The sequence below is a fragment of the Callithrix jacchus genome, chromosome 22 (genome assembly GCF_049354715.1).
Source record: "Callithrix jacchus isolate 240 chromosome 22, calJac240_pri, whole genome shotgun sequence".
In the NCBI taxonomy this organism is placed as follows: domain Eukaryota; kingdom Metazoa; phylum Chordata; class Mammalia; order Primates; family Cebidae; genus Callithrix; species Callithrix jacchus.
Genome location: NC_133523.1, coordinates 45,122,441 through 45,139,060, shown reverse-complemented (window position 1 = coordinate 45,139,060; position 16,620 = coordinate 45,122,441). Strand labels below are relative to the sequence as shown.

General features: G+C 44.6%; 1 non-coding gene across 1 annotated transcript; it reads right to left on the bottom strand.

Annotated features, from left to right (window-relative positions):
* Positions 1–2,087: 2,087 nt before the first annotated feature.
* On the bottom strand, positions 2,088–2,188 carry LOC118150385 (small nucleolar RNA U13). The gene has a single exon (XR_004738492.1). It is a non-coding gene; the product is annotated as a small nucleolar RNA U13 (small nucleolar RNA).
* Between the last annotated feature and the right edge of the window lie 14,432 nt (positions 2,189–16,620).

The window sequence follows — 16,620 nt, the reverse complement described above, 5'->3', positions numbered from 1 at the left end:
ACAAATGATAATGTATCATAGGCAATGTGTGTTTATGTCAGCAATGCAAGGGCAGTTCAACATTAGAAACTCATTTAGTGTATTTATCACAAGCACAAATACAAGAAAAAACATTGTATGACTATCCCAGTGAAGGGAGAAATGAGTCTGATGAAATTCCATCTGCCTCCAAAACAATTCTCATCAACTGAGGAATATACAAATCCAATTAGAAGAAAAAATCAGGCAATCCAATGGCAAAATTGAGCAATGACTTCAAAAGTGATTTTACAAGAAGAACATCCAATGAACTCCAATTGTATAAGAATTGACCTCTTTAGAGGTAGAAACCAATCAATATCATAGTGGATACCATTACAGGTTCATCAGATTGCTAAAAATGGAAAGTACTAAGAGTTGGCAAGGATGTGGGGTAACAGTAACTCTCGTATTTACACTTTTGGGATTGTAAGTTCATGCAATTATTTTGGAAAATCATTTAGCTTTATCTACTGAAGTAGGACATATATATACACACGCTCACAGACCATCCCTGACTGTGATGGTTCAACTTAGAGTTTTTCATCTTTATGACACTGCAAAAGCCATACACATTTAGAACTCAGTATACTGAGTACACACTCAATATAATCCAATCATACATGGAAAATATTGTTAAGTAAAACATTACTTTTGACTTATGATATTTTCAATTTATGGCAGATTTATCCAGATGAAACTCCACCATGAGTGAAGGAGCATCTGTACACAGACATACACGCATACATACAGAAATTCCACTAAGATGCATACTCTAAAGACAGGGTTCTAGGAGATCCCAAGATTCTTTCAGGGGGCATCTTCCAGGTCAAAACGATTTGAGTAATAATACAAAGATGTTATTTGCGTTTTTCCCTGTGCTGACATGACGTGGCTGCTGCAAAAGCAATGGCACATAGAAAGGCTGTGGCCTGAGCAGGAAGCACGGTAATGGCATTAAATTGTGCTAGAAGTTGTATTCTTGATCACTTCACACTCACAGTTAAGAACAGTTCCAGCTTATTTAAGATTGCACTTGATGAAAAAGTAAAAGCTATTAATTGTGTTAAATCTCAACCACTGAATATACTTTTAAAAAACTTTTAAGTTTGGGGTACATGTGCAGGTTTGTTGTATAGGTAAGCCTGTGTCCTGGGGGTTTGTTGTACGATCACTTCATCACCCAGGTATTAAGCCTAGTGTTCATTAGTTGTTTTTCCTGATCCTCTCCCTCCTCCCACCCTCCACCCTCCAATAGGCTCCAGTGTGTGTTGTTCCCCTCTATGTGTTCTCATCATTTAGCTCCCACTTTTAAGGCAGGTGATTCAATGAAGTGTGGTATATTCACATAGTGGAATACTATTCAGCAATGAAAAAGGTGAAAATGAAATACAGCTACCTGAGTACATGGAATACTCTCATCAATGTGACATTATAAAAATTTGCAAAATCATGCCAGGTGCAGTGGCTCACGCCTGTAATCCCAGCACTTTGGGAGGCCAAGGCAGGTGGATCACGAGGTCAAGAGATCGAGACCATCCTGGTCAAGAGATCGAGACCATCCTGGTCAACATGGTGAAACGCTGTCTCTACTAAAAATACAAAAATTAGCTGGGCACGGTGGCACGTGCCTGTCATCCCAGCTACTCAGGAGGCTGAGGCAGGAGAATTGCCTGAACCCGGGAGGCAGAGGTTGCGGTGAGCCGAGATCGTGCCATTGCACTCCAGCCTGAGTAACGAGCGAAACTCCGTCTCAAAAAAAAAAAAAAAAAAACTGCAATATCAAATGAACACAGAATCTTGTTCCATACATGTAAATATGTAATCTTAAAAACAGATAAAGGAAAACTATATAAAGAATAGCAATAAAAAGAAAAGTGAGGGAAAAATTTTTAAAAAGTTAGAACGCTGCTGACTTTGGAGGGAGGCATGGATTGTTACTGGGGAAGCCACGTGCAGGGGATTCTGAAATGTTGTGTATGTTTCATTTTTTGACCTATATGACTACTTTAAGATGAATCTTAACATCTACTTCTGAAACTATTCAGAAACTCGCTTTCTTTCTTCCTGTTCAGATGAGTAATGTGCCCATGTTGTAACAAGGAATGAGGGAGGCACATCTTACACATGAGCCTGAAAACCCAGTTCTCACGCTTACCAACAAAAGGATCTAGAAAGTAGCTTCTCAAGCAGTAAACGAATATTCAGCATGTGGTATTGTTTTAATTACATTGCATCATCAACTTTGACCAAAGCTTCTCAAAGAGGAAGTAATCTTTTCTTTGTGTTAGTTTCTATTAGTGAGGAAGGAAGCTTAATAACTTGGCAATATCACTAACACAGGACCTTTTGCTGGCAAAGTGAACATCTATTTAGTACCAGAACTATGCAGTAAGGTGAGAGGAGAAAAAAGCAACAGCTAAAAGCACCAAGAAATCATTGTTCTCATACTCTAATGTAAAATGTTAAAATCTGACTCCTGCATGTTTTTAACTGTTTATGCTGAGCTAATTTTAGTGTTGCGAAAAGTTGTGAGAACAGTACAGAGAATTCTTGCAAACCCTTCCCTAAACTCTCCTAATGTTACTCTCTTATATAACCACGGAATAATGTTCAAAGCCAGGAAATTAATATTGGTGCCATACTGCTAATTTCACCATACATTTTAAAAATAGTGATATATTCAGAATTCTTTTGTATAATTCATGGTCATTTGGATTTTCTTTTTGTGAAGTTTACTGCTATGAATGTGTGTGTCTCTCTCTACTCCTGTGTTGAGATGGAATCACCAGTGTGATGATATTCTGAGATAAGGCCTTTGGGAGGTGATGAGGTAGTGAGAGTGGGGCCCTCATGAGTGGGATTGGTGCCCTAATGAAAAAGGCCCCAGAGTTCCCCTTCAGCATGTGAGGACACAGCCAAAAGCCCTCATTTCTACAAAGCAGGAAGTGGGCCCTGACCAGACACCTAATCTGCCAGTGCCTTGATCTTGGACTTCCCACCCTCCAGAATTGTGAGAAATGAATCTCTCGAAGTGGTATTTTGTTTATTTGTGCTACTTTCTTGCCTGAATTGACTAAGATATCAACTCAGATCATTGGTGAATTTTTCTACTGAGTTGTCTAATTTTCTCCTAATTACATTTATAGTTCCCTTATAGTCTTTATTCAATGAGAATTATTTTCAAAATATCATTTATTTTAAATAACAATGATAAAGCCATATATATCTATTTTGAGACAGTCTCACCCTGTCGCCTAGGGTGGAGGACAGTGGCAAGATCTTGGCTCATTGCAAGCCCCACCTCCTGGGCTCGAGTGATTTTCCTAGCTCAGCCTCCCTAGTAGCTGGGACATCAGGTGTGTGCCATCATACCTGGCTACTTTTTTTTTTTTTTTACTTTTTATGGAGATGGGGTTTCACCCTGTTGCCCAGGTCAGTCTTCAACTCCCGAGCTCAAGCAATTTGCCCACCTCAGCCTCCCAAAGTGCTGGAATTACAGGCATGAACCACCACACCTGGCCCCGTGCATGCTATATGTTAATTGTTAACACAATTAATATATTTCATGAAAAATACCTACATTTTCAAAAACAAAAATCAACATTAAGACTGACGTTATTTTACATTTTTTGCAAATCCCTTTCATGTCTGGCTTAAGGGAAATTGATTTTGCCTAACTGCTTCTTTGTTCAATTTGTGTGATTTTTTTTTTTTTTTTTTTTTTTTTTTTGAGACGGAGTCTTACTCTGTCACCAGGCTGGAGTGCAGTGTCGCAATCTCGGCTCACTGCAACCTCCACCTGGGTTCAAGCGATTCTTCCGCCTCAGCCTCCTGAGTAGCTGGGACCACAGGCGCGTGCCACCACGCCCAGCTAATTTTTGTATTTTTAGTAGAGACAGGGTTTCACCATGGCCAGGATGGTCTCGATCTCTTGACCTCATGATCCCGCCCGCCTCGGCCTCCCAAAGTGCTGGGATTACAGGCGTGAGCCACCAGACCCGGCCAATGTGTGTGATTTTTAAACCTTTGTCCTGTACTCAGTGGTATTGGCAAAGCAGAGCTACTCAGCCATTGTCAGATCTGGGCATTAACTTTATTTCCAGTTTTGCCTCCATGAATAACGCAACAAGCTCCTGGTAGATTTACCTTCAGTACTTCTGCTTTTGTTTCAGTGCGGATTCTAGGAGGGGGATTTTGAGGTAAAGGGAATGTGTGTGAGTAGAGCTAATGGATGATGCCAGGTTGCTTCTGCATGTAAGGGTGCCCCTTTCCTCGCACTCATGCCAGTGTGAAGGTGGTCACATTTCCTCACATCCATGCCAGCTTAAGGGTGTTTCAGTTTTTCCAGTTCATAGGTGTAAGGTGACATTTTATTTTGACTCAGATAAGAACTTTTCAAACTGCTGGTTAATTTGAGCAGCGGTTTCATGTTTAGCTTTTTGGATTTGCTTTTCTGTGAATTCTCAATCACATTATTTGCTCATTTTCTGTTGGAATGTTTGTCTTTTTGAAAAAGTTCCATTTGTAAGACTTCTTGCTGCAATACGGAACTTGACTTTTATCTGCCACAAGTATTGAAGAATTTACCATCCCTGACACCTCGGTGCACTGATTTGTTTTTGGTCTATTTTACCATACAGGAGGTTTTTATATCCATATAGTCGTTTATGACCACTGTTTTTCTCCACAGCTTTTGCGTTTCTTGTCTTGGCTGAGAAAGTTATCATCACAGCTACATTGTCTGTTTTCCTTTTCTCTCTCTTTCCTTCCTTCCTTCCTTCCTTCCTTCCTTCCTTCCTTCCTTCCTTCCTTCCTTCCTTCCTTCCTTCCTTCCTTCTTTCTTTTGTTCCCTCTCTCCCCCCTCCCTTCCTCCTTCCCTCCCTCCTTCCCTCTTTCTGTTTCTTTCTTTCTCCTTCCTTCCTTCCTTGCTTCCTCCCTCCCTCCCTCCCTCCCTTCCTTGCCTTAATTCTTTTTCCCAGTTAATTTTCAATTCCCCAGATATATAATCATGCTAATTGCAGATAATTAAGATATATCCTTTCCAGCGTTGATACCGTTTTTATGGTTCTTTTTTGTAATTGCACTTGGCTAGCACTCTCGGAGCATTGTTTGCAGTGCGCAGCTGAATTACATTTCTCTATTAGAGCTCCATCATTGTATGAGTCATCATAGGAGGTTCTCCTTCCCACCACGAAGGACCTAAAAGCTAGATACACACTTTCCCGGAAACCTAGTGGCTGGTATGCAGGTATCTGACTCAACTGTCACTGAGACTTTATAAAGACATAAAGAAGGGTTCAGTGCTCATTTTGATGCCACTGAACTAGGCTGTCCCTAGGGAAACTTGGACATGGTTCTTCTTTCATTGATTCCTTGGGTTCTGACCCACTTTCTAGACTCGGTACTTCGGTCTTTTCATCCAGTCTGTCAGCTGTCCAAGGTCCTATGAATGAATTCCTTTTTGTTGCTTAAGTTAACCCAAATTGGTTTCCTTTGCAACCAGGAACCGCACTGTTAGAATGTTAAATGATCATGGTGATAGTTGGGTGCCATTGTCTCCATCCTGACATTGTTGGAAGTGGTCTCTCATTTGCATTCGTGTGTTAGTTCACTCATGAAACATTGAAATCCATGAATTCACTCCTTTGCCTCCAGTTGCAATCCAGTACGACGTGGGTCTTTGTAGTTTTCTGCCTTTTCATATGTGTAAATCCCTTCTCTGATGGGAAACATCCCATTTCCCATTAATCATAATATATTTACTCATTTGTTCAATCAATGCCCTGAGTGTACAAGTCCCTCATCTCAGCCACTGCTCCTCTCCAGCATGACTGGCTCCTCATCCTGCTTGGTCCTGCTTCCCACTGCTGGATGCCCTCTGGCAAAGATCTCCACTCACCCTATTCAGGCTCTTACACCTACGAGGGCCCATCCCTGTGTGCAAAAGTGCCCTCCTTCTTCGGGTTCTGACACTCCCCTCTGACATCCCTGGGTAGACGCCCTCCTCACTGTGCTTGGAGCTCCCCATTTCACATCACCTCTGCACAGCTCTCTGTCTTCTCTGCCATACCTGTTGGCTTCAGGGCTCTACTGATCAGAAAAGGAAAAGAAATTGTGAGGAAGACAAAGGAAGAGGAGGACAAAGAAGAAGAGGAGGAGGAGGATGAATTGAAGAAAGAGGAGAAGGAGAAGAAGGACAAGAAGAAGAAAGGGGAGGAGGAGAGTGGAGGAGGAGAAGAAGGAAAGAAGAACGTGGCCGGACACGGTGGCTCGTGCCTGTAATCCCAGCACTTTGAGAGGTTACAGTGGGTGGATCATGAAGTCAGGAGTTCAAGACTAGCCTGGCCAACATGGTGAAACCCTGTCTCTACTAAAAATACAAAATTAGCTTGGCGTGGTGACGCATGCCTGTAGTCCCAGCTACTCAGGAGGCTGAGACAGGAGAATTGCTTGAACCCGGGAGGCAGAGGTTGCAGTGAGCCGAGATCGTGTCACTGCATTCCAGCCTGGGCAACAGAACAAGATTCCATTTCAAAAAAAAAAAAGAAGAAGAAAGAAAAAAGAGAAAAGAAAAGAAGAACGAGGAGGCAGAAGAGGAGAAGAAGAGGAGGAGGAAGAGAAGTAGTTTTGAATATATATATATATATATATTTGGATTATATATATATATATATTTGGATTATATATATAAATATACGTGTGTGTATATATATATTTTTTGAGATGGAGTCTCACCATGTTGTTTAGGCTGGTCTCAAACTGCTGGCCTCAAGTGATCCACCTACTTTGGCTTCCCCAAATGCTGGTATTACAGGCATAAGCCACTGTGCCCATCCTCTGGATATATTCTGAATGTAGAACTGAGAGGATTTCTGACTGGATGTGGGGTGTAAGAGAAAGAAGGGTGATAAGGAAGACTCCAAGATCCTTGGCCTGAGCAGCTAGAAAATGGAGTTAACATTTACAAGATGAGGAAGAACGTGGGAAGAGCAGGCTTGGAGTGGGCGTCTAGAATAAGGTTTGGCCATGATAACTTCGAGACACAGAGGACATACCCAAACAGGCAATTAAATGTAGGCATCTGGAGCTCCAAACTGAAGACTAGCATGAGGATGTGTATTTGGTACTTATCAGTATTTGGTAGTATTTAGAGCCTTTGGACTGGATGAGATTGCTTTGGGAATGAGGGAAGATGGCAAGGAGACGTGATCCTAGGACTGTGTCCTTGGGTCGGGGGCAATGTGATGTTTTACATAGAAGCATTTAACTTGCTTTTGGCTTTATTGATTAGGTAGTCAGGTAGGTACATACAATCCTAGATTAAGCAAATAATCCTATATAAGGGAATTTTTTTGGGGAAAAGTTATCTATATTTTACGAGATGGCCTTTCAGCATCTGATAAAATAATATCATAGTCTCTTTTAATTTATATACCATTTATTTTAATAGATGTTCTAGAATGGAATCATATCATTATTCATAGATAACATCCATTTGGACATAGCTTCTTTCTTTCTTTCTTTTTAAAGACATATGGGTTTTGTGTGTGAGTGTGTGTGTGTGTGTGTGTGTGTGTTTCAGCCTCCAAGACCTCAGAAGGACATGTGGTCCTGCTGTGTCACCCAAGCTGGAGTGCAGTGGCCCCAGCAGCCTAGCACTGCTGGACTCGAGCGATCCTCTCGCCTTAGCCTCCTGAGTAGGTGGAACTATAGGTTGTGCCCTCACACTCGGTTTCTATCTCTAAATTCCAAATATTTGGAATTTTCCTGTCAATACTCATCGGGAGATTTGTCTATATACTTCTCCTTCTCTGTATTACCTTGCTAGGTTTTTATGTTATGTGATCCTGGCTCTGTACAAATAATTGTGAAACTATTTTTCTCTTTCATGTACATTGTATCAGAATTGTGTGTTGATAGTTTGAAATAATTTAATATGATTCTGTCTGCGTATATCGAAGTCGCCAGCCGATTTAGTATGTCTCTCCTTGAGAATAGTTTTGTAATTTACATGTTCCTGAAAAATCATCAATTTATCCCAAGTGTCCAAGTTATTAGCAGGAAGTTACATGAAGAATTCTGCTGATAACCTGCCTCCTTCGGAGAACTTTCCTCTTCGTTACTGCATTCTTTGGTGCTTTCCCCTTTGTCCCGTGTGGTTTTCCTGAACCTGGACTCTGAACCACTGACTTTTGTTTTCTGTGTGCCAAGTATTATATTTCACCCCTCGAATTCGATTTTATTTTTTTATTCTCATCGTTTTCTCCTTAATTATTTCTGCTAGATTTTTCTCTCTGTTTTTATTCTGTCCGCTTGGCATTGCTGATTATAATTTTATGAGAAAGTTCAATTTTCTTATAAGTGGGGAGCTGCCAATCTACCACCTTTTTTGTTTCATACAATTAATTAAAATACCTTTGTCGATTATTGTTATGCTATGTTGTTTTTCAACTTTATTACTTGTCAAAAAACTGTTGGCAGAGAGAGGTGGAGCATCTCCATTGGGACTCTCAATCGCTCCACGAGTTACCGCTGAACAAGCGAACCTTGTCCAGCAGGGGGCACAATTGGACAACAATTGGCTCCCGGACTCCGCTGGGGCGGGATCCACCGTGAGAAATGAAGTTAAGAGAAAACGCGTGGTTGGAGGAATCGTTTTTTTCTTGAGACAGGGGGTCTCACTATATTGCCAAGGCTGGTCTTGAATTCCTAGGCTCAAACGATCCTGCTGCCTCAGCCTCCCAAAGTCCTGGGATTACAAGCTTGAGCCACAGCATGCAGTCTCAATATACATATATATTTTTTGAGACAGGGTCTCGCTCTGTGGCCCAGGCTGGAGTGCAGTGGCGCGATCTCGGCTCACTGCAACCTCGGCCTCCCAGGTTCAAGCGATTTCAGCGAGAGGAATTTTTCTTTAATGGCTCAGTCAGTGCATCTGTTTTCCCAGTAGTTACACAATCAAGTCTCCACAAGAGAAGGGCAGTTACAGTAAATCAGTAGGCCTGGGGTAAACAATGGGGGTGGGTTTACCCTGTAATGGTTTGGGGCTCACACCTGTTATTCTGTAATGGATTACAGGATTGATTAATCCTGGCTCACGCTGTAATGATTATGGTGGCTCACACCGGTAAATCCCAGGGCTTTAAGAGGCTGAGGGAGGAGGATCACTTGAGCCCAGGAGTTTGAGAGCCACCTGGGCAATACAGCAAGACCCCACTTCTACAGAAAAAAAAAATTTAGCTGGGCATGGTGGTACAGACCAGTGTTCCTTACTATTCAAGAGGCTGAGGGAGGAGGATCGCTTGAACCCAGGAGTGGGAGGCTACAGTGAGCTATGATCGTGCCATCGCACTCCAGCCTGGGGGGACAGAGCAAGACCTCATCTCAAATGACAAAAACAACAACAAATAGATAAACAATGGGGTAAGATGTTGGCAAAGCTTTGTCAGCAACCTTGTTTTGGCCTCAGCACAGGGGAGACCATCGCACTTGGTGGGGAATGCAGCATAGTTAGGAGGCGCAGCTCCTGCTTCCTCGGGCTGATTGCTGTCAGGTGGGCACGCAAGATAGTTATGACAAGAGAAGTCAGGCATTCAGATTACTGGGAGAGGGCTCCAAATTTTAAACTGTGACCCATGAATTAAAGGTATTTTTTAAATGGCTGAGCGCCATGGCAGCTTGCACCCATAATTCCACACTTTGGGAAGCTCAGGCGGGAGGATCGCTTGAGTTCAGGCTGCAGAGAGCTGTGATCATGCCACTGCACTGCAGCCTGGGCAACAGAGCGAGACTGTTTCTTAAAAAAAAAAAAAAGATTAAAACACCGTATATACATTTCATGAATACCGCTATGAACTAGCGTGTTATCGGTAAATGGCACTGGAGCTACTGTATTTCTGTTGCATGGACTTCCAGTTATGCTGAATAGTGGAAACTAGACACTTTTCCCCTAAGGTCCACGAAAACAAGGATGTCTATTATTACCGCTTTCACGCAGCATTGTAATAAAAGTCCTGGAAGGTGCAATGAAGCAGGAAGAATAAGGCACAGTGATGGGGAAGGAAGAAATAAAACATCATGGTTTCCAATGACAGGTAACATACCTGGAAAATCCAGCCTATCCTCTAATTTGATATTACTATGAGAATTTAGCAGAGCAGCTGCATCCAAAGTCAGCACACAGAAATCATTTCTGTATGTCTGGTAGCAACTATCAGAAAATTTAAGATACAGTATCTTTAATGGTTCCAAGACCTCTGCACTGAAAGCTGGAGAATGTTGTTGAGGGGAATTAAAGTCCCAAATAAAGGTGACCTATACCATCCTGATGAATTAGGACATTTGATAATCTTCTAAAATTTTTATTTTATTTTTTGAAATGGAGTCTCACTCTGTCGCCAGGCTGGAGTGCAGTGGCGTGATCTCGGCTGACTGCAACCTGCACCTCCCAGGTTCAAGCGGTCATCCTGCCTCAGCCTCCAGGTGTAGCTGGGACTCCAGGCATGTGCCACCACGCCTGGCTAATTTTTGTATTTTTAGTAGAGGCAGGGTTTCACCATGTTGGTCAGACTGGTCTCAAACTCCCAACCTCAAGTGATCCACCCGCCTCGGCCTCCAAAGTGCTGGAATTACAGGCATGAGCCACCGCGCCTAGCCAGAACATTTGATAATTTAAAGAAATCAATTCTTTCCCAGTTCAGGTGCTGAGGCCTGGGAGTGCTCAGGGCTTTTCCTTCCTAGACCCATCTTATTATTGCGGGTCCTGGTTACTCTAGAAAGGGGACTGTCTCCTGTTCCGAGTCATGAAGCCAATATTCGAAACTGACAGTGAGTATGAAGCAGTGCAGGCTGCATTCCACAGCTACAGGACTGGGGAATCGGGAGCTGGGCTTACAAACCGACTTCTCAGGTGCCGAGAACTGGGAAGTTACAGATACAGGGCATCTTTCATGAACGGGCTGGACGTTAAGAGCAAGGGGAAGAATATTCGTGTGTTGTCTTGGGAAGGGATGAAGATTTTCTCGGAATCAAGGAGCCACCTCTTTTTTGGTCTCTTTAGGTCGTTGTCATGGTGATGGTCAACTGTCATGGCACCAGTGGGCGTGCCATTTAGCGTAAAACTGGAACATAATGAAGCTAGAGTTTCTTCAGATCAGACCACGGACATCCTGTTTCCTAAAAATAAGCAGAGTTAAAGCTGAGTGAAGATTTGGCTATGGGCTAGGCATGGTGGCTCATACCTAAAATCCCAGCATTTTGGGAAGCCAAGGTGGGAAGATTGCTTGAGGCCAGGAGTTTGGATCAGCCTGGGCAACATGGCAAGACTCCGTCTCTACAAAAAATTTAAATAAATTAGCCGAGTGTGGTGGCATGCACCTGTGGTCCCAGCTGCTTGGGAGGCCGGGGTGGAAGAATCACTTTGGCCCAGGAGGTCGAGGCTATAGTGAGCTGTATTTGCACCATTGCACTCCAGCCTGGGCAAGTGAGTGAGACCCTGTCTCAAAACAAAAACAACAAAACAAAATAAAGAAATTCAGCTGTGTCACATAGGCATTGCCTTGGGCAACAAAAGCAAGATGGGGGTTCAGCTAAGTCACACAGGCACTGCAATGGTAACAATCTTGTTATGGCAGGGTATGAAGAGCTGTTTGCTGTCAGTCACACAGACCAGAAATTCTTCATTTCTGTTAGTGTCTTTGATTTCTAGCACTTGCTCTTTTTTTTTTCCAGACAGGGTCTTGCTCTGTCTCCCAGGCTGGAGTGCACTCGGCTAACTGCAACCTCCGCCTCCCAGGTTTAAGCAATTCTCCTGCGGTAGCCTCCCGAGTAGCTGGGATTACAGGTGCCTGCCACCACGCTCAGCTGATTTTTTTTTTTTTTTTGAGACGGAGTTTCACTCTTGTTACCCAGGCTGGAGTGCAATGGCGTGATCTCAGCTCACCGCAACCTCCGCCTCCTGGGTTCAGGCAATTCTCCTGCCTCAGCCTCCTGAGTAGCTGGGATTACAGGCACGCGCCACCATGCCCAGCTAATTTTTTGTATTTTTAATAGAGACGGGGTTTCACCTTGTTGACCAGGATGGTCTCGATCTCTTGACCTCGTGATCCACCCGCCTCGACCTCCCAAAGTGCTGGGATTACAGGCGTGAGCCACCGCGCCCGGCCGATTTTTATATTTGTAATAGAGATGGGGTTTCACCGTGTTGGCCCAGCTAGTGGTGAATTCGTGAGCTCACGCAATCTGCCCACCTTTGCCTCCCAAAGTGCTGGGATTACGTGAGCCACCGCTTCTGGTTGCCTTGCGATTATTTTATTGAAATCTAGGTGTGATGCATGGAGGAAAAGGAGAGGGGGACAGGCCTTTAGTGTAAGGGTTTGTGTGAATCTGCTGAGGAGTTGGCCTTCTGATTATTTTCTGGGGCTGTAGGCGCCTGACTTCAGATCCCTCAGAATCTTTGCTTTTGCCTCTGTTGACTTTGGACGTCCCTAAGAATTATTCCTCAGATAAAATCTGCATCGTGCATCCCTTTCCATCTGCAATCCACTGTTATTTTATTAGAACCTTGCTGGTGTGGGCAAAGGAGAGAATTCTATAATCTTATGTATTTGTTTCCTATGGCATCGATAAATTACTACATAGTTAGTGGCTTCAAACCACACAAACGTGGCCAGGTGTGGTGGCTCATGCCTGTAATAAAAAACACAAATGTGGCTGGGCATGGTGGCTCACTTTGGGAGGCCAAGGAGAGCGAATCATTTGAGGTCAGCAGTTCAAGACTGGCCTGGCCAACATGGTGAAACCCCGCTTCTACTAAAAATACAAAAATTAGCCAGGCGTGGTGGCACGCACCTGTAGTCCTAGTTACTTAAGAGGCTGAGGCAAGAGAATCACTTGAACCTGGGAGGTGGGGGTTGCAGTGAGCCAAGATGGTGCCACTGCACTCCAGCCTGGGCAACAGAGTGAGACTCAGTCTCAAGAAAACCAACCAAGCAAACAAAACCCCACAGATGTATTTCATTCTGGAGGTCAAAAGTGCCAAAGCAGTTCTGCTGGGCTAATATTGAGGGGTCAGCTGGGCTGCTTCCTTCTGGAACCTTCAGGGGAGAATCATTTTCTTGCCCTTTTCAGCTTCTAGAGGCCTCGTGTACTCCGGCTGTGGCCCCTTCCTCTATCACTCTGATCTTTGCTTCCATCATCAGTGAGTCTTCTCTTTTGTATCAAATCTCCCTCTGCCTGTCTTTTAGGGACCCCAGCAGTTACATTCAAGTACCACTGAGGTAATTCAGATTGATCTCCGCATCTTGAGATCCTTAATTACGACATCAAAGTCTCTTTTGCCACGGAAGGTCACATTCACAGGTTCTAGGAATTAGGGTCTGTATAGCTTTGCAATGCTGTGATTAAATATCAGTCTTTTAGGCGACCTGTGTCTCTCTGGGTTATAGCCTTCACAAGTGATTCTCAGCTTCTCTCCATTCATTTCAGGTGAGACAGGAAGTCTAGAATGTGCTGTGCCTTTTTTTTTTTTTTGAGAATGAGATGATTCCAGGGCAGGGTCTTAGGTAGGGTCTCCTCCAGCCTAGAGGTGCTTCTGGCCTCTCCGCCATTGACTGGGGCAGCAGCCAGAGGGTGGGAGGGAGAGTGGGGTTGGCTGCACTTGAATTTCATTCCCCTGGGCAGAGCCTGGGGGTGTGCAGAAAGAGAGTGTGACCACGAACCCTGTACCTTCCCCTCTACCTGGTGGGTAGTCTGACTGTGATCCTCAGGTCTAGGAAACCCCACATTCAAAATTCCCGAAAGGCATGTGTGACTTTGGTGCTCTGGTTCCCTCTCTTGGTTCCTGCCATCTCTTACGGTTTTGACTGAAAATTCTTCTCTCTCATCAGCACTTCCATGGTTTTAAGGAGATTTGCATTAATTATCTTCCCTGTATTTTTAGTTATTTTCAGTGGGAAAGTGAGTTTGATATCCAGATCATAGAAGCCCTGGAGATGGTCTCTGTCCCTTTTTCACTTAAACTCATGCCCTGGCCAGGCATGGTGGCTCACACCCATAATACCAACACTTTGGGAGGGATTAGCTCACATCCATAATCCCAACACTTTGTATTAAGACGCTGTCTTAAATACATATGTACATGCATACACACAAGTACATACATACATGCGTACACACACACATACGTACGTATGTGCATACATATGCACGTACACATACAAGTACATACATATGTACGTGCATACAACGTACACACATACATGCATACACACGTGCATACATACATACTCTCATGTCCTTTGTGATGTCACTCAGGCTCACAGCTGCAGACACTCTTTGAACATGAATGACTTCACTTTTCTCTCCAGCTAGACCTTTTTCCCGAATTCCAGACCCACAGATCTAACCCTTTCCTTTCCCCTCCACTTGTATGTCTAATAAGCTCATCTAACCCAGCATGCCCCAAGCCGAGCTCCCGATTCTTCTCTTCAAGTCTTTTCCTCTTCTGGCAACGGCAGCTTCAAGCCTGCAACTGCTCGCGTGGAAAACACTGGCATTATCTGTGGCCCTTTTCCCTCTCTTCCCACGTGTATCTGATCCGTTGACAAATACCGTTAATTCCCCCTCTTCCCCCCCTCCCCCGCCGACACCTCCGCTGTGTCCTTGCGGACCTGAGCATCCTCCTCTCACATCCCAAGCATTGCAACAGCTCAGCAGTCTCGTCTGAGGAAAGCCAGCAGAGTGATCAGGTAAAAACAAACAAAACCCTGCCCCTTCTCTGTTCAACCCCTGTCATCACAGTTTGCTCAGTGCGATGGTTAATTTTACAGTCTCCACTTGACAGGGCCATAGAGTGCCCTGGCATTTGCTCAAATACTATTCTGAGTGTTCCTGTGAGGGTGCTTTGGGATGAGATTAACATTTAAATCAGTAGACTTGGCTGGGTGTGGTGTCTCACACCTGTAATGCACTTTGGGAGGCTGAGGCGGGCGGATCATGAGGTCAAGAGATCGAGACCATCCTGGCTAACACAGTGAAACCTCATCTCTACTAAAAATACAAAACATTAGCTGGGCATGGTGACATGTGCCTGTAGTCCCAGCTACTCAGGAGGCTGAGGCAGGGGAGTTGCTTGAACCCGGGAGGCAGAAGTTGCGGTGAGCCGAGACTGCGCCATTGCACTCCAGCCTGGGCAACAAGAGTGAAACTCCATCTCAAAAAAATTTTTTTTAAATAAACAAATCAGTAGACTTTGAGTAAAGCAGATTGTCCTCCTCAGGATGGGTGAGCCTTGACCAGTCAGTCGAAGGCCTGGCTGGAGCAAAGAGGCTGGCCCTCCTTGAGGAAGGGGAACTCCTTTTGCCTCAATACCTGCAAGCCTGGACCTGAGTTTCCTCCTGCCTTTGGACTTGAGCTGAAACTTTGGCTCTTCCTGGATCTCCAGCCTGGAAGCTAGCGGACTGGAGCTACACTGTCAGTTCTCCCAGGCCTCCATCTTGCTGATTGAGGATCTGGGGACTTGTCTGCTTCCGTAATTGTGTGAGCCAATTTCTTATAATAAATACACCCAGGCCGGGCGTGGTGGCTCACGCCTGTAATCCCAGCACTTTGGGAGGCTGAGGTTGGCAGGCCACAAGGTCTGGAGATCGAGACCATCCTGGTCAACATGGTGAAACCCCGTCTCTACTAAAAATACAAAACATTAGCTGGGCATGGTGACATGTGCCTGTAGTCCCAGCTACTCAGGAGGCTGAGGCAGGGGAGTTGCTTGAACCCGGGAGGCAGAAGTTGCGGTGAGCCGAGACTGCGCCATTGCACTCCAGCCTGGGCAACAAGAGTGAAACTCCATCTCAAAAAAATTTTTTTTAAATAAACAAATCAGTAGACTTTGAGTAAAGCAGATTGTCCTCCTCAGGATGGGTGAGCCTTGACCAGTCAGTCGAAGGCCTGGCTGGAGCAAAGAGGCTGGCCCTCCTTGAGGAAGGGGAACTCCTTTTGCCTCAATACCTGCAAGCCTGGACCTGAGTTTCCTCCTGCCTTTGGACTTGAGCTGAAACTTTGGCTCTTCCTGGATCTCCAGCCTGGAAGCTAGCGGACTGGAGCTACACTGTCAGTTCTCCCAGGCCTCCATCTTGCTGATTGAGGATCTGGGGACTTGTCTGCTTCCGTAATTGTGTGAGCCAATTTCTTATAATAAATACACCCAGGCCGGGCGTGGTGGCTCACGCCTGTAATCCCAGCACTTTGGGAGGCTGAGGTTGGCAGGCCACAAGGTCTGGAGATCGAGACCATCCTGGTCAACATGGTGAAACCCCGTCTCTACTAAAAATACAAAAAATTAGCTGGGCATGGTGGCACGTGCCTATAATCCCAGCTACTCGAGAGGCTGAGGCAGGAGGATTGCCTGAACCCAGGAGGCGGAGGTTGCGGTGAGCCGAGATCGCACCATTGCACTCCAGCCTGGGTAACATGCGTGAAACTCCGTCTCAAAAAAATAAAAATAAAAATACAAATAAATAAATACACCCACACCCACTCATCCCCACAACAGCACACACACCGCACTGGTTCTGTTTCTCTGGAGAACCCTGGCAGATACAC